A 20,027-nucleotide genomic window follows, 5' to 3' on the forward strand; every position below is an offset into this window, starting at 1 on the left:
TCAACCTTTCAATACTATTAAAATAAGAAATGTAAGTTTACACTCCTGTTTAATTAAAATTGGTACCAGTTTTGACTAGTATTTTTGGTCATCATCAGTCAATCACATATAAGTGTAAAACAATGCACAGATAAATAAATTGCAAAGTATAAAGAATTCTGTAGGCTGCTGATAGTGAAGCACTAAAATCTTTAGGGAGTACTGTGCGTTGAAAGATGCACAGGTAAAAATATGAAGTTTAGATGATACGGTCAGATGCAGTTTATGAAGCACTATAACACACATATTTATCAGCTGCAGTTTATAAGGCACTGTATAATTTTAAGGATACTGCATGTCAATCATGAACATTAGTAAGACATAAGCGTATGGGAAGAAGTCCAGAATCAAATACGTATCCAAATATAGTACTGAGCAAATTCTTGAAGAGTTCAATTGCAGTTTATGAGACAATGTATAATTTTAGGGAATAGCACTGCCCGCCGATAAATAAAAAAATTATGAAGAAATCGCCGATCAAATACGCAAATGTACTATGGAGCAAGTTCCCGAAGAGTAGATCGGCACTGTGCTTCTAAAAGTCTCTTAAGTTAGATGTGTTTAGAGAGCACTGTGTGTGAAGAAGTCCAGAATCAAATACGTATCTAAATGTAGCACGGAGTATATTCTTGACGAGTTCAGCTGCAGTCAATGAGGCACTGTATAATTTTAGGAATTAACACTGCTTGTCGATAGATCCAAAAATTATGAAGAAAGTCGCAGATCAAATATATAAATGTATTACAGAACAAGTTCTTGAAGAGTAGATCGGCACTGTGCTTCCAAAAGTTTTGTAAGCTAGATCAATGAAGATTTTAACCCAGAGGTCTGTAGATCGTAACCATGCTCTGCTACCATTTGTGACATCCCCCTCCCTTTCGTTATTCCAAACACAACATTACCAATCAGCAGAGATAACATGGAGAAAAACACAAATGGTAGCAGATTGTGCGTGGTTCAATCGGAGTATCTTACCAAAAACAAGACTTTCGGTGAGGTATAACTTCATTGATTTAACGAAACTTTTGGAAGCACAGTACTGATCTGCTCTTCAAGAACTTGCTCTGTAATACATTTATATGTTTGATCTGTGACTTTCTTCATAATTTTTAGATCTATCGACAAGCAGTGTTAATTCCGAAAATTATACAGTGCCTCATGGTCTGCAGCTGAACTCTTCAAGAATTTACTCTGTGCTACATTTAGATACGTATTTGATTCTGGACTTCTTCACACACAATGCTTTCTAACACATCTAACTTAGGAGACTTTTAGAAGCACAGTGCTGATCTACTCTTTGGGAACTTGCTCCATAGTACATTTGCGTATTTGATCGGCAACTTCTTCTTAATTTTCGGATCTATCGACGGGCAGTGCTATTCTCTAAAATTATACAGTGTTTCATAAACTGTAATTGAACTCTTCAAGAATTTGCTCAGTACTATATTTGGATACGTATTTGATTCTGGACTTCTTCCCATACGCTTATGTCTTACTAATGTTCATGATTGACATGCAGTATCCTTAAAATTATACAGTGCCTTATAAACTGCAGCTGATAAATATGTGTGTTATAGTGCTTCATAAACTGCATCTGACCGTATCATCTAAACTTCATATTTTTACCTGTGCATCTTTCAACGCACAGTACTCCCTAAATATTTTAGTGCTTCACTAACAGCAACCTACAGAATTCTTTATACTTTGCAATTTATTTATCTGTGCATTGTTTTACACTTATTTGTGATCGGCTGATGATGACCAAAAATACTAGTCGAAACTGGTATCAATTTTAATTAAATAGTAATGTAAACTTACTTTTCTTATTTTAATAGTATTGAAAGGTTGAACCATATTATACTTTCTTTTAACTTATTAGTGAACTCATTTCAATACGGAACAATATTAAATTCTTATCTCTTAATCACACAACAGCTACTCAACAGTACTAACCAGCACTACAATGTTCCTCACAACAGTGACAGTCAACATTGCTCCAATTCTACTCACACCACGTTGGTACACATACAGTTCTCTGTACTCCAACACGACAGTACTCGGGCACTGACTGGTGGAACACCCACCACATACCCGACACTCCAACACAAAACAACAACTTCTTGTTCAGACTCCGGTGGTACACTTGCGACAGCCAGCACTGCTATCACCTCCATCTGATGACTGAACTCCAACACTGACTCCTTTTTATAGCTCCGATGATGAGTACTGTAATATTTATGATGTGGCTAGACAGGGAAGTTTTCCCTTCTCCATTCCAGAAAGCTTGCAGGGGAACCAGACAAAGAGAAAAATACAGGGAGAGCGTGGCCATACATTGCAGGCCGGTTGGGAGAGCACAGGTCTGACTCGCTAATCCCTTCCAGGAAATGCAAAGGGAGATATGAGAGGGCTGGCTATAACAACATTAAAAGAAATATCAACAGAATGTGTTCAGAATGGCATTCCAAACAACAACTTCTCCCTTATTCTTCTGTTGTAAATACCTTGATGTCTTTTAACCCTACATTTTAACAGGTCCATGTTTGCTTTCCCACATTCCTCATTAATGTGATCTGAATGGTCTAGTAGTTGTGCATCACACTGGATAAGTTTGTCGTCTCATTCCACCCCTGTGAATCAGACAGCTTGCTCATATGCTAGCACACATCCAAGAGCCGACTTCTTCTTCCGATTTAATTTTTCATAAGCTCATTCAATAACATACAGACTGTTGTCCTGAAACGAGCTATTAATCTTGAAGATTAATGTCATATACCGGTACTGAATGCTGAAAACACTGCCGTTACACTGTATTATTTCACTAAATAAGACTCAGCAATGAACTAATCTCAACACTGTGGAGTTAGATTACACATAAAGATGCTTTAAAAACAATATCAATTCACACGTTATTAGCTTTTAGACATAATCACTGTCTCATATTTATTGCACTGTTTCACAAAGAAAAAAATATACTCTGTGAACAACATCACAATCTCACTCATTCACTGCAGCAATATATAATAAGTATGTCACTTGCTGGTTACATCTTCCTCCTTGTACGTATACCTGTAGGCTCAGCTACACTCTAGGTTTACAGAGAGAGCTCGTTCAACCCAAGCATTCATTACAACTCTCCCAACTGGCCTCTCACCTATCACTTTTCTGTCAAAGTAATTCCTTGCTGTTCTCGTTCTGTCCATCCTCATAACATGTCCAAACCATTGTAGCTTGGCTCTTCCTAAAAGCTCGGTAATAGGTATTTTGATGCCAGCCTCCTTCCTGTTTGCTTCAGTTCTAATCTTGTCCTTCCTGGTATTTTGGTTTATTGTTCTAATGAATTTCATTTCTGTTGTCTGTATCTTACTATTTACATTGTTATGCAGGATACGTTTTGAGTCCATCTAGTGGAGCGCTCACCCCAAAATACAACTTGCAAAGTTCCTACCTTGAATCAAGTATGGTACTTATTTGAATGCTGCACACATATGTGAGTCTTTTTCTAACCCTCAGTGAGGTTGCAGTCGCATCATGTAGCGAGCCCCTTGATGACCTGTCTCCATGACTTTGTCCTTTTTTTTTCTAGCTTTTAACTTTTGTAACTTTACTATCATAGATAAATTTCAGTATGTCACCAGTATTTTTAACCACTTCTGCCCGGATATTTTCCTTATATCTAACTATCTTTACATACTGTTGATTGAATACTTATGCTTTCTGTATGTCCTCTCATATACACTCTCCTTGTTCATTAATGATCCCTGGAATGTCCTTCCTGGAACCTGTTTCTGCCTTTAAGTATGTATACATATCCTTCCATTGTTTCCTAAAATTCATATTGCTGCTGATTATATTTGCCATCATGTTATCGACCACTGATTTTTCACTAAATTCTATTTCCTAGTAAGCTTCTTCAATCTCTACTTACTTCCAGAACCATTCCTAACTCTGTTTCTTTTTAAAAATGCACCTCCTTCTTAATCTCTTTGTTTCCCTGTTACAACATAATGGGTCCTTACCATTCCTTACCACTTTTAAAGGTACATGCCTGTTTTCACATTTCTCAACAATTGCTTTAATCCCATCCCATAGGCTGTTTACATTATTATTTACCATTTTCCATTGATCGTAATTACTTTGTAAAAATTTCACCATGCCTCTCTTATCAACCATATAGTATTGCCTAACAGGCCTACTTGTATGACATTCCTTCCTATCACATTTATTTTTGACTATGATGGAAGCAGCTTCATGATCACTTATACCATGTATCACTTCAGTTTCTCTATGGAGCTCATGTGGTTTTATCAGCACCACATGTAGAATATTTTCCCTCTAGTTGGTTCCATCACATTCTGATTCAGTTGTCATTCCCATATTAACTTATTCATAATTTGTTGGTCATGCTTTCTGTCATTCGCATTCCCTTCCCATTAACATTTGGTAAGTTGAGATCACCTACTACAATAATGTTCCTTTCTGTGTCTTTCCCCACACAGCTGATTTATCTTATCAAATAATTCTGCACTAGCATTGGCACCAGCCTTGTCAGGTCTGCACACCCCAAAGTTGCCTATTATCTTTACGGATAAGGCATACAACCTAGAATTTGCATGTTCCTCATCATTAATTTTTTTTGTAGCTAACAAATTCTTCTTTCACTAGTATGAATTTTGGTTCTTAACCCATCTCAGATAAACACTCCAGTTCCATGAGAAAATTTCCACATGCATAATATCATTTCTTAACCATGATTCAATTCCTATTACAATATCTGGTAAATATATATCTGTCAAATTACTTAATTCTATTCCTTTCTTTACAGTACTTCTACAGTTTAACACAAACATTTTTATGTCATCCTTACTTGACTTCAGCTTCCTATACTGTCATCACCACTCCCTTAGCCCTTGCATCTTGAAAATCAAACCACATATATTCTAGTATGACCTCAAGTTTCTCACTTTTTGTTCCTTGTTCATAATATCTCTGATAAGGAGATCGATAGCTGCTGTCCTTGATTCTCTGGAAATCGTACATGAATATTTTTAATGGCCTCCTTTGTTTTTAGTTTCAATAACCGTCTTGACATAAACAAACGGAACACGGTCTTTAGCTACATGATCATTCAAAGGTTCATAAATAGGCTTGACATCAGAAGTTTCCTCAGAAGGCATTTGCACCAGTTCTTCATCCTCTATGATTTTAGGATAGTGGCATTTTCAAGTTTCTTGATTAAACTAGCATTTGCAATTTCTCTTTCCTCCTCATGTACTTCATGTGATGAAGATGCTAATTCAATCTGGTGTAAAACCTCTTAACATCTTATTTGCATCAAGTTTCGTTAAGCAAGATACAAACACAAATGCACAGTCTCAAGAATTCACTAATTACAGATCACAGTATACACACACAAATGTAAACAACTACTTTGGAGTCAGACAGATCAATGTTCCAATGCACTGTGACAACAATATGCCGCTGTACATATGGATTATCTCTAACTGCTTATCTCCAGCAAACAAGTCAGTGGGCAGCTAAACCTTCCATTATTGCCATCTAATGCAACATCTATGCCTATGACTATTTACAAAAGAAGACACTTCGTGAATGTTCCTTGTAAGATACAGGTATGTTTATCTACGTAGGTTGAGTCATAAGTCATGGCAACTTTTTTTTCTCTCACGAACAGGAGACAACACGGAAAATCTAAGATATGCATTTGGAAATGTATGGTATGTACTTGCGTATGATGCCACTAGATGGTGTATGTAAACAACATTGTGGATCTAAGCATGCCCCCAAGTTCAGTGTGTGAGTGAGATCATCACAGAATGGAAATCAACAAGCAGGAGCACACTGTCAATGCAGTTTATTACAATTCTTTTTTGTTGTACCAATTGCACCGTGCAGTGTGAACCAAGCGTCCAGGTCTTTTGGACAACGCCATAATCCTACACGATAACGCGACAGCTCACACAACAGCCATCGTTCAACGTCGCTTACAACGGTGGGGATGGGAGGTTCTTCCAAGCCTGCCTTATTTGCCTGATCTGAGACCATGTGACTATGAGCTAATCCACCAAATTAAGAAGCCATTACGTGGACAATGGTTTTCTAACAAAGAGGCAATTGTAACAGCATTTCGGAGAGAGGTGTCACACGTTAGCGATACACATGCAGCAAATGGTATTCAGCACCTGCCCCACTGCTGGCAACGCACAGTGCAAACCTTGGGTGATTATTTCGAAGGTCTGTAACCAGTGGAGACCTGTCCTTTGTACGTAGTCTTGTGTATTTGCTGTCTATACCATAATAAAACAATGTTTAGCAATGGCCTGTGTTCCGTCACTTTCCTAAGAGAATCTCCTGAAGTCAGAATTTGTCTTCCGGCACTGTGCATAAGTACATGCCCTGTATTTCTAAATGCATATCTTAGATTTTCCGTGTTGTCTCCTGTTCGCGAGAAAAAAATAGTTGCCATGACTTGACGCTCTTAGTATCCACAGAAACACATTTTATGCTGGCTCAGAAGTATTTTGCAAAATATTCCAAATACGAAGCATGTTTTTAAAGTAAGTACCGTTTTTAATTTTGGCCACTGCAGCGCTTCGATCGTCGTTCAGACCATGCACGCTCAGTGTGTACATCGTAGGTTAGCCACAAATGCCATTATGGAAGCATTCACCCGTATTTACGTTTGTTTGTGCATATTGAAAATGCCTGACAATTAACGGTCCTGCCGAGTGTGAAGTACGCGCTGTGATTCGATTTTTAAATGGAAAAGCCGTGAAACCTGTTGTAATTCATCAGCAGATTAGTGAAGTGTATGGAGAACACACTATGAGCAAAGGAATGGTAAGAAAACGGGTTAGAACATTTAAAGAAGGCCGCACTAATGTCAACGACGAGAAGCGTAGTGGGCGACCATCTGTCAATTCTAAAGACATGGTGCAAAGGTTCTAGAAAACAGATTCTTTAAGATTTCATCATTAAGTTACAAATTGCTTGAAATTTCAAAGAGTATTCTTTATGAAATTGTGTCAGGATGCTTAGATTATCAGAAGTTGTGCTCATGCAATTCAAAACAAACAGCTTGTCATGCTCACAAGGGGGATTCTTTTGCTTCACGACAATGTGTGATCTCACACGGCTAATCGAACCCCAGACCTCATCGCTTCATTTGGTTGGGGACAATCTGATCATCCTCCGTATGGTCGTGACCTAGTGTCTAGTGACTACCAATTGTTCCTGTGCCTGAAAAGCATTTAGGAAGTCAACGCCACGACGACGATGATGACCTAAAAAGGACCACACGGCAGTGGCTGGCACATCGGGCAGCAGATTACTATGCGGATGGAATTCAGAAGCTGGCTCCACGATATGACAAGTGCCTTAATATGCCTGTAATTTATGTTGAGAAGTAGTTTAAGGTACAGCCTTACATATAAAAAAAATTTATATTTAAAAAAATTTGCATTACTTTTTTCTATATCAAAACGGTACTTACTTAGAAAATGTGCCTTGTAGTATATTGTACAATTAAGTGGGACACATATTTATGTGTGTTTGAGTCATCAGTCCATAGACTGGTTTGATGCAGCCCTCCATGCTACCCTATCCTGTGCTAACCTTTTCATTTCTACATAACTATTGCATCCTACATCTGCTCTAATCTGCTTGTCATATTCATACCTTGGTCTACCTCTACCATTCTCACCACCTACTCTTCCTTCAAAAACCAACTGCACAAGTCCTGGGTGTCTTAACATGTGTCATATCATTCTATCTCTTCTTCTCATCAAATTTAGCCAAATCGATCTCCTCTCACCAATTCAATTCAGTATCACTTCATTCGTGATCCGATCTATCCATCTCACCTTCAGCATTCTTCTGTAACACCACATTTCAAAAGCTTCTATTCTCTTTCTTTCCGAGCTAGTTATCGTCCATGTTTCACTTCCATACAATGCCATGCTCCACACGAAAGTCTTCAAAAACATCTTTTTAATTCCTATATCAATGTTTGAAGTGAGCAAATTTCTTTTCTTAAAAAAGCTCTTCCTTGCTTGTGCTAGTCTGCATTTTATGTCCTCCTTACTTCTGCCATCGTTAGTTATTTTACTATCCAAGTAACAATATTCATCTACTTCCTTTAAGGCTTAATTTCCTAATCTAATATTTCCTACATCACCTGCCTTCGTTCGACTGCACTCCATTACTTTTGTTTTGGACTTATTTATTTTCATCTTGTACTCCTTACCCAAGACTTCGTCCATACCATTCAGCAGCTTCTCAAGATCTTCTGCAGTCTCAGATAAAATAACAATATCATCGGCAAATCTCAAGGTTTTGATTTCCTCTCCTTGGATTGTGATTCCCTTTCCAAATTCCTCTTTGATTTCCTTTACTGCCTTATATTTATATACATGTTTAATTTTAAAGATTGTTGAGAACATGGTAAAACAGAAGGAATATTCTGTAGAACTAAGACTAAAATACCTTAAAACCCAATCTAGTGTTGTTAGGGAGTTCGAGATATCCCAACAGCTGGTAAGAGTATGGAATCAACATCAACTACAAGAAAGAAGTGTACCCAACAAACCCAGGTCTGTTTGGCCTTGGAGAACAATCATATGGGAGGATAGAATAATTCTCAAAGCAATTGATTGTTGATCTCAAGAAATCTGCAAGGGAAATCATGGATTGTTTACAAGAGCTCCATGGACTGGATTTAAACGGTGACGAGCACAGTGACTATATTTTGCTGAGGGTTGCAACATGAGAATTCATGCCTGCATACTTTGCCTTTATAAACCAATATTACTAAGAAGCTCTGGGGCATTTGGGAGATGAATGGGTTTTTTTGGCTGTCCTGAGAATGGTGTTTTGTGGTTTCCCATAATCACTTCCAGAGAAAACAGGGACAGTTCCTATTCATAGGCCACAGCCGATTCCTTCCACCTTCTTGTCCAGTTTCACTCACATTCATTTTGTCTTCATTAGATCCTCAAATGAGATTGGCATCAGAATGAACATGCCAAATAATTTCATCTCACCTCATCTCCACCCTATATCGTTATTGTGATATAGTTTACAACAACCTACGAGTAGACTGGGGAAGGAAATTACAGTGTGCTCAGAATGCGTGTGTAAGATTTAGCTGTGGACTTTGCACACCGTCTTACACACAGCTCGGGTGGCTTTGGCTGCAAGAACGATGCACACTTCATATTCTTTGCTCTTTGCATACCGGTAATCTTCTTAAAACTTCTCAACCAGCCTATCTCTGTGATTGCATCAAGCTCCTCTCCACAGACCATAACAAAAATACCCGATCCTACAGCACCATGTACACAGAACAACAATCTACATGAAGTCATTCACTGTTACCGCAGCCTAACAATGGAATCTCTTGCCAGTAGACATCAGAAGCATGTCCAGCAGCTCAGCTTTTAAACATGCCTGTCTCAAAATACTAGGTAAACATGCATGAATCATCAAGTTTTGACCTGAAAACACCTCCTCCCACTGCTTTTTCAACATTATTTCCCTCTTCCTTTCACATATCTTCTTCTTTTTCTCCTTCTTACTAATCCTTCTCTTCACCTCTCAATTGAAGGCGATCTGGGTATATTGTAGAAATGTATATATTTTCTAAACTTTCTCTTAAGAAGTAGTTATAGTACTCAGTATTCATATATCTTTAATGTAGGCCTATTCTACATACGATGTGTATTATATAAATGAAATGATTTGTTCTTTACATGTGATTACTTTTATTAATACTGTTACTGTTGTTATTGTTAATATTGTTTTTCCCGTTTTCACACCAGGCAAATGCCGGAGCTGTGCCTTAATTAAGGCCACGGCCACTTCCTTCCAATTCTTAGGCCTTTCCTATCCCATCGTCGCCATAAGACATATCTGTGTTGGTGCGACGTAAAGCAAATAGCAAAAAGAAAAAATATTGTTTTTATATTATTGTACTCAGTAGTTATTATTAACAGTGTCCTAGGTTAAGACTGGTTAAGTATAAGAAAGGGAGTACATCCCTGACTTAGCCAGAATAAATAAAACATATTTTTTAAAATTATTGTTGTTGTTGTTGTTGTTGTTGTTGTTGTTGTTGTTGTTGTCGTCATCAGGAAATGGGTATGTGGGGGTAGGCATAGATAGATAGACTATACATACAGTAGTTTGTACAGTGTTTGTACATCCTTCTTCTGTCAGGTCACTGACATTTACAAATCCTACAAAACCTACTCTTTCTGTATTACTCTAGTGTATAGAAGAGAAAGTGTGCTCACTTCACCTATTTCAGCAGTTCTGCCACAGAGTGGTTCTAGCTATGCTAGCCGATCACAGTGTTATGCTCTACAATGTAAAATTATATGAAAAAGAAATTATGTTAGCAAGCAATTTTGGTACAAACACGGGGCCTTTTTTATGCAGCACCCTAAGCAATTTCCTTGCCAATGTAATATATTCACATAAAACACATTCCAACATGTTAAATTCAGCTCTAGACAGAGAGAAAATAAAAATACAGCATACATACTATTATCTCCGCAACCAGCAGGAGCAAGTGGACAAGCGCAAGCAGCTTTTACAGATTGAGAAACTTAACCTTTTCTTTCCAAAATGATGACCTAGAGTTTTAATGGGCTTAAAAAGACTGTGTAAGTCCAAATTGCCCTTTAATATCAAACCCAGTAAAAGTGTAGAGGAATATTTCTGAGATATTCACTTCATTGCACGAACTTCTGCTCCAGTCCCACTTCCATTCCCACTGCATAGATAAAATTATTGTAATTACTGTGGATTCATTCTCAATACTCATCCTAGTCATTAAATTTTATCGTCTTTCTCATCCTTGTGGTCTGTGGTAAAATATACTCATCACAATTATTATTGAAAAATCTGGAGGTTTTTGAGCATAGAGCTGTCATTTGTAATAGATTCAAATGTTCAAAACATACAAACAATAAAACAGTAACCTTTGGATTGCTTCCATTTTATTCTGTGTGGAAGGTGAAACATTATTTTCAATCAAGGGAATGTCACACTAACATTCATAGATCCATGATTGTTAAAAAATAAACTGAACTTCCGCACATAATGTGAGGTACTGCATTAACAACTAAATCAACTAGCGAGCACCACACCACAGTTTCAGCTAGATGCTGCGGTGCCTGCCGCAGGCAATAACAAGTGTATGGGCGAGTGAAGAATTGATTATACTTTCTGTTCTATATGCTATGGTATTTCGCATATCTAAATACATGGTGTTAATTGCTCGTAGGTACATTCATCAGTTGTTTTATCCACAGCATTGAGAAGCAATTGAGTAAAAGTAATCAAGTACTTGTAACAAATGCTTTTTTACTTGTAATTGTTACTTTTTGCTCATAATCTATTTTCTGAAATAAAATTGTAATTGTTACCTTCTAGTAATTTATATACATCACATTGAGAGTTTAGGAAGATGGGAACCGCACCACTTGCAAGGTATCATGCCAAGAGTATAAACTATAAAGTCAAGAATACGTAGGGACATTATGATACCACAGTGAATATGATATTGTGATAATATCACAAACAAGTATTGATACCACTAGTATTGTTTGATATTTGCAGTATAGTGGAGTGTAGGCATTTTCAAACCTGAAGGCAACAAAAAAGGAATAACAAATTAGTGATCAATTAAACCTTCAAAACTCCAGTATATGCAGAATTATGTTAACCATATGAACAGTAGAATACTAACACATCACAAAAATAAACTAGCAGAACATGCTCGTTGTTAATATCAATGACTTCTCATTTTACCCAGTGTTAACATGTACATTGTCATTTTTAAGTCACTGGTTATGAAATGAGTTCAGTTAACAACTCTGTGAATTAGTTGCCAAAGGCCTCTTTGTACATTGTTAGTGGTCAATCCATGTAGGAAAAGAACACAGCCGAATAGCGCTCGTCCAGCAGTTGCTCTGGAACGTGTGCTTTCACAAAAAAAACATGTAATTTCCTCAAAAACTATTACAGAGTAATAAAGAAACTGTGTATGGCATTTATTATTTGAAATACTAAAAGTGACTAAAATAAATATTATGGGAAAAAATCGTTTGGAAGTTCTAAGGTATCGTGTCAGTCCCACTTGGTGATAATACACACTTAATGTCTCTATCCTTAAAAACACAAAATTAAGTAATATCTTCTTTCCCGCAAACATTGGTATCTTTCCAGCCCCGTGCTACAGACGTGTGTAAATTATTAGAATTAGAATAAATTATAAAACTAAAAGTAATTCACTTTTAAAGTATAATTATATCAATTTATCAATATACAATGACCTCTTTTGTACTTTGTGTGCATTTCCTTGTTCTTTATAACCATTTGGATCCTCTTTGACATGCTTGCCACATGGTCCTTGCACATTTTCTGAATTTCTTCATCTCATTGCCATATATACAGTAGATGATGTTTTCGATAAGGTCAATTCTGGTTGTTATTGTTCTTTTCCTCAGTCTTGACTTCATAATTCCCCATAAATTTGCAATTGGGTTGCATTCGGGGCTATTACCACGCCAAGGCAATGTCTTTATATTGTTTTCCTCCAAGAATTTCTTAACAAACTTGCCTTTATGGCATGGTGCTCCGTCATGCATAAAAATGCAATCTCCATCAGGAAACCAATCCCTGATCTGAGGCAGCAGGCGGGTTTGAACCACTTTCTTGTACTGATTCTGCTCCATCATGCCCTCAACAATGTATAATCTGCCACATCTGTGAACTGACATGCAACTCCATACCATCACTGAAGTTGGATATGTAGCAGAATTTAGAAAGTAGTGAAAGAGCGAGAGACAAAGAAATAAAATAAATATTAAAAAAGTAAGGAGGAAGGAACCCGATATCAAGAATTGATTAAGATGTTCTTTTGCTGGTAAAGTGTTATTTTTGTATATACAGCAGAGTAAATAAATGTATTAAATACTGATTAGTGACCAGGAGTTATAAGCAGTAACATTGGTGACCCCGGCGGTACGTGAGTAGAAGTTTTCAGTCGCATTTATTTCATCATCCTGTGATGAAAGTCTACCTTAGGCCATAGACTGTGTTGTAAATCGTGTAATCAGAAACATGTACAATAGGAACTAACACCGAAATGGCAACCCAGGAAAACAAAAATATTCCAACTGTAGGATGCGAAGCTAACAAGGTTAGAATAAAAATGATGTGTCAATAATTCCACCAAGGAACTGTGATCCAATCGATGATTCGTTTAAACTTTATGCTGCCAATAGGACTGTAATTCCAATGTGTGGTATCAAAACCCTAACTTTGGATTTAGGTTTACGCTGACAATTTCAGTGGCCATTTGTAATTGCTAAGATCAACAAGGGTATATTAGGAGCAGATTTTTTAAACGAATTTCATTTTTGTATCAATATTCGTAACAAACAATTAACAGATGGCGTAACCAAACTTAAAAGCAAGGGTGAGGTTATGTCCATTTCGGAAAAGGAAGCTATAAGTACAGTGAGCAAAAGTATACAATTTGCCGACTTGTTCAGGTCCTATCCTGAAATAACATTGCCAAATTTGGTACCAGTACCATAAAAGATTCCACATAATATTAAACATTATACCAATACCCAAGGACCTCCAGTTTATTCTAGACCAAGACCATTAGCACCTCAGCAGGTGAAAAAAGAATTCCAATTTATGCTGGACCATGGAATAATCAGGCCATCACAGTCAGAATGGGCTAGTCCTCTTCACTTGGTAAACAAGAAGGATGGATCTCTTCGTCCATATGGAGACTATAGGAAACCGAATGAACGAACAGTTCCAGACAGGTATCCTATTCCAAGACGTGAAGACTTTCATCACATCTTGGATGGTACAACGATTTTTTCCAAAATTGATTTATTCAGGGCGTATTTTCAGATCCCAGTAGCAGAAGAAGACAAGCACAAAACTGCTATTATCACACCATTCAGAATTTTTGCATTTAATGTCATGAGTTTTGGACTTAGGAATGCCCCATCGACATTCATGCGGTTCATCCATGGTGTGTTGAATGGGTTAAATTTTGAATTCCCTTACCTGGATGATATATTGATATATTGATTGCCTTCAAATCAGTTGCAGAACACAAGCATCACCTACAGCTAGTTTTAGAATGGTTGTCGAAGTATGGCCTTCGTATCAACATGACTAAATCTATAATAGCTGCAAAAGAACTTGAATTTCTAGGGGTACCTGATTACACCAAATGGTTCGAGACCACTTCCTGAGAAGGTACAAGCAATCAAGGTTTATAAGTTACCTGAGACAGTGCGAGACTTACGCACATTCCTCGATTTGATCAACTTTTATCATCGTTATCTGCCAAATGCAGCAGAAACTCAAGCTATTCTGCACGAATATTTGAAATGAGCTAAGAAACACACAACAGCAGAAAAATTGACTGGACCGACGAAGCCAAGAAGCAGTTTGAGAAATATAAAGAAGACCTGATTAATGCTACATTTCTGACATTTCCAGTTCCAGATCTGCCTATAGCCCTTTTCACATATGCTTCTGATCAGGCTGTTGGAGCAGCATTACAGCAGTATGAAAATGCTGGTTGGAAACCCATAGCTTTCTACTGCAAAAAGTTTAGCAGTGCACAGAAGAATTACGGTGCATATAATAAAGAATTGCTTGCAATATACCTGACCATGAAACAATTCAGGCACCTCATTCAAGGTAGAAAATTTACCATTTTTACGGACTACAAACCAATCACCTACGCTTTCCAACAAAAGAATGAGAAGGCATCCCCTCAGCAACTACAGCACCTGCAGTACATCTCGCAGTTCACGACTGACATATGTCAGGTCAGTGGCAGAGATAACATGGTAGCCGATATTTGTCAAGACTTTATGAAATAACTTTTAGAGGACATTCCTTTTCCTTCTGGAGATTCTTCAAGGCCTCATAAAACAATTTTTGGTTTTCATATTGTGGCTTCTCCATGAATTTTTCAAACTCCTCCCAGGAGCTCTTTTTGACTTCCTCCACTGCGTGCTTCATGATGACCCTCTGAGCCTTATGTGCACCACACTCCTCAGATCTCCCTGGATCAAGGCAACAGAAGATGTGCTACTAGACTTGTGGACTGAAATAAATATGTGTCTCGAAAGTGTGCAAATACATGAATCAACCTGGTCTTAGATGATTACATCCTTATTTGTTAACTGAAACAAATTAGAGGTGTACTACTGTTAATAACATTATTGAAATTTATATCATGGAGGATATCTAAATTCTTGCCTGCATCATCATTAATGTAATGTAAATAAGGGGATCTCACATTCATAAGATATCAGTCTAATTAGTCCATTATTTTTCCACATTGCAACAGCAGATGTAACCAAACTGGAAGAATATAGCGAAGCAGTATTACAACACATGTACATCAATGACATGGTACTTGGTTCAACCAGCACTGTGGTGGTGGTGGTGGTGGTGGTGGTGGTGGTGGTGGTGGTTTGAGTCATCAGTCCATAGACTGATTTGATGCAGCTCTCCATGCCACCCTGTCCTGTGCTAACCTTTTCATTTCTACGTAACTATTACATCCTACATCTGCTCTAATCTGCTTGTCATATTCATACCTTGGTCTACCCCTACCATTCTTACTGCCTACACTTCCCTCAAAAACCAACTGAACAAGTCCTGGGTGTCTTAACATGTGTCATATCATTCCATCTCTTCTTCTCATCAAATTTAGCCAAATCGATCTCCTCTCACCAATTCGATTCAGTATCGATTCAGTGATTCGATCTATCCATCTCACCTTCAGCATTCTTCTGTAACACCACATTTCAAAAGCTTCTATTCTCTTTCTTTCTGTGCTAGTTATCGTCCATGTTTCACTTCCACACAATGCCATGCTCCACACGAAAGTCTTCAAAAACATCTTTCTAATTCCTATATCAATGTTTGAAGTGAGCAAATTTCTTTTCTTAAGAAAGGCCTACTTTGCTTGTGCTAGTCTGCATTTTATGTCCTCCTTACTTCTGCCATCGTTAGTTATTTTACTACCCAAGTAACAATATTCATCTACTTTTTTTAAGACTTCATTACTTAATCTAATATTTCCTGCATCACCTGCCTTTGTTCGACTGCACTCCATTACTTTTGTTTTGGACTTATTTATTTTCATCTTGTACTCCTTACCCAAGACTTCATCCATACCATTCAACAGCTTCTCGAGAAATTCTGCAGTCTCAGATAAAATAACAATATCATAGACAAATCTCAAGGTCTTGATTTCCTCTCCTTGGATTGTGATTCCCTTTCCAAATTCCTCTTTGATTTCCTGTTTGCCAATTCTATGTAAACATTGAAAAGGAGGAGGGACAAACTGCAGCCTTGCCTCACTCCTTTCTGGATTGCTGCTTCTTTTTCAAAGCACTCAATTCTTATCACTGCAGACTGATTTTTATACAGATTGTAGATGATTCTTCATTCTCGGTATCTGATCCCAATCACCTTCAGAATCTTAACTATCTTGGTCAAATCAACATTATCAAATGCCTTTTCTAGATCTTGTCCTTCCTAATTCTTTCCTCTAAGATCAGACGTAAAGTTAGGATTGCTTCATGTGTTCCGACATTTCTTCTGAAGCCAAATTGATCTCCCAACACAGCTTCAACTTGTCTTTCCATTCTTCCATAAATAATACATGTTAAAATTTTTCAGGCATTAGATACTAAACTAATGGTGCAGTAGTTTTCACATTTGTCAGCACCGGCTTTCTTGGGAATAGGTGTAACAACATTTTGCCAAAAATCGGATGGCACTTCTCCTGTCTCATACATCTTACACACTAAATGGAATGACCTTACCATGCTGGTTTCTCCTAAGGCAGTCGGTAATTCAGAGGGAATGTCATCAATTCCAGGTGCCTTGTTTCTGTTTAGGTCTCTCACAGCTCTTTCAAACTCTGACCTCAAAATTGGGTCTCCCATTTCATCAGCATCAACACTCTCTTCTTGTTCCAGAACCAAATCATCTACATCTTTACCTTGATACAACTGTTGGATATGTTCCTGCCATCTTTCTGCTTTGTCTTCTTTCTCTAGAAGTGGCTTTCCATCTGAGCTTTCCTTTCTCCAAAGATTTCCTTGATTTTCCTGTATGCAGCATCTACCTTTCCTAGGACCATACAACCTTCGACATCTTTGCTCTTAATTAAAAGAAATAAGTTTCATAATGATAGATCCGTATTGAACTGTGATTACAATAGAGTAAAATAATATATTATTATTGGTCCACCTTTTCAATACAAAATGAAAATTACATAGGGACTAGTTTCGACCTAGTAATAGGTCATCATCAGCCTGAAGTAAGTCAAAGATCGAAGAAAACATAAACAATGTAAACACAAGTACAGTCTCTTTAAAGGTACATACCAAGTGGGAAGTTGAGTAGAGATATATTAAAAATAATAACTCATCCAAATTGACGAAGCACTGAGCGGAATTTATGTAAAGTTCGGTACGCCGTATATTATAAAAGACCACTGTGCACTAAATGATGCAATAAAGAAGAATAGTAGGTTGAATGCTGGCTTCTTCTTAGCTGTTGTATAATCGAAGAAGATTACGTCGTGTTTTATAAGGTATTGATAGACGTCAAAATACATGGATGTTGGAAGGCTCTTCAGTTTTTTTGAACATGGCAATAGTTGCGTGTGGAGGCTTAGGAAACCAGAGAAGCGTTATATTATGTTAAAAAATAGAGATCCTTAAAAAAGTCCCGTGCGTTGTATAAATTGTGGAAATGGAAATTGAAAAAACTTGGTTCTTAAGCGATAATGTTGTTCATTCAGAGATCGATTGAAAATAAAGAATCGTAACATAGTCTTCTCAAGATGTTCATAAACCAGAATTAATAGACGATGCGAAGTATGATGCTAGGAGAAAGCTCTTCTGCTTCTGGAATCTTGAAGGACGATGGATGTTTCACGAGGTGGAGCAACATATATGGAGTTAAATAAAGGTGGAAATAAATTCGCAGTTCAATGCGGACCATAAATTTGATTCTGAATAAAAGACAGTAAGATTTTTTTTATGTCAAAAGGAAAACTCAAGCGTGATGTGATGAGCTGAAGAGAGAAACTTCAGCCATTCTTCCTTAGCTACCTTGCACTTTCTATCCACTTCGTTCTTTAATCGCCTGTATTCTTTTCTGCCCTCTTCATTTCTAGCATTCTTGTATATTCATCGTTCATCAATCATGTCTAGTATCTCCTAAGTTATCCACTGATTCTTAGTTGATCTTTTCTTCCTTCCTAACATTTCTTCAGCAGCCTTACTGACTTCATTTCTCATGACTACCAACTCTTCCTCTTTTTTGTTTCCTTCAAGCCTTTTCATTTAGTCCTTGTGCAACATGTTCCTTGAAACAATCCCTCACACTCTTTTCTTTTAACTTGTATAGATCCCATCTCCTTGCATTCCTTCCTTTCTTCAACTTCAGATGGCATTTCATGACCAACAAGTTGTGGTCAGAGTCCATGTCTGCTCCTGGGAAAGTTTTGCAATCCAACACCTGGTTTCTGAATCTCTGCCTAATCATAATGAAGTCTATTTGATACCTTCCAGTGTCTCCAGATCTCATTCACGTATACAGCCGTCGTTTGTGGTGTTTGAACCAAGTATTGGCAAGGACTAAATTATGATCAGTGTAGAATTCAACCAGCTGACTTCCTCTTTCATTCCTTTGTCCCAATCTGAATTCTCCTACTGTATTACCTTCTCTTCCTTGGCCTACCACTGCATTCCAGTCTCCCATCACAATTAGATTCTCGTTACTTTTTACATATTGCATTAAATCTTCTATCTCTTCATACATTCTTTCAATTTCCTCATCATCCGCTGAACTAGTAGGCATATAGACCTGCACTATTGTGGTGGGCATTGGCTTGGTGTCTATCTGGATGACAATAACTCTTTCAATATGCTGGTCGTAGTAGCTTACCTGCTGCCCTACTTTCTTTTTCATTATTAAACCAACTCCTGCATTTCCCCTGTTTGATTTTGTGTTGATAATTCAGTAGTTGCCTGACTAAAAATCCTGCTCTTCCTGCGAACGTACTTCACTTATACCAACTACATATAACTTTAGTCTATCCATCTCCCTTTTCTGATTCTTTAAGCTACCACAACGATTCAAACTTCTAACATTCCACGCTCCAACTCGCAGAATGTCAGTATCCATCTTCCTGATGATCGCCCCCTCTCATGTAGTCCCCACCCGGAGATCTAAATGGGGGACTAGTTTACCTCCGGAATATTTTACCTGGGAGGAAGCCATCATTCATACAGAGAGAGCTGCATGTCCTCGGGAGTTAGTTACAGCTGTAGTTTCCTGTTGCTTTCGGCCGTATAGCAGTATCAACACAGCTAAGCCATGTTGAGTATTATTACAAGGCCATATCAGTCAATCATCTAGATTGCTGCCCTTACAACTTCCGAAAGGCTGCTCCCCCACCTCCCCCCCTTTCGATGAACCATTTGTTAGTCTGATCTCTCAACAGATACCCATCTGGTATGGTTGCACCTGCGGCTTGGCTGTAGCACAATAGCACAATAGCACGATAGACCTTCAGTAAAATGTCAACAAGTTGGAAGTGTGGCTAGAAGAAAACGATCTGCAAATAAATTAATTTAAAACAGTAATGAAGATTTTTAGGAAAGGTGGAAGAGCTGCAACAAATGACAGAATGCAATACAAGAACAATGATCTAGAATTAATTTAATTCCTCAAATACCTTGGGATCACAATGCAAACAAATACACATACACGTAAGGGAGCGAGCAGCAGCATCAATCAAAGCGATATACCAGATGGCCCGCCCACCCCTTGTAATCTAGTTTTATGCAACGTGCCACATTTACTACAATTCTGAAAAGCATCGGTCC

Source organism: Anabrus simplex, chromosome 8 (genome assembly GCF_040414725.1).
Source record: "Anabrus simplex isolate iqAnaSimp1 chromosome 8, ASM4041472v1, whole genome shotgun sequence".
Lineage (NCBI taxonomy): Eukaryota > Metazoa > Arthropoda > Insecta > Orthoptera > Tettigoniidae > Anabrus > Anabrus simplex.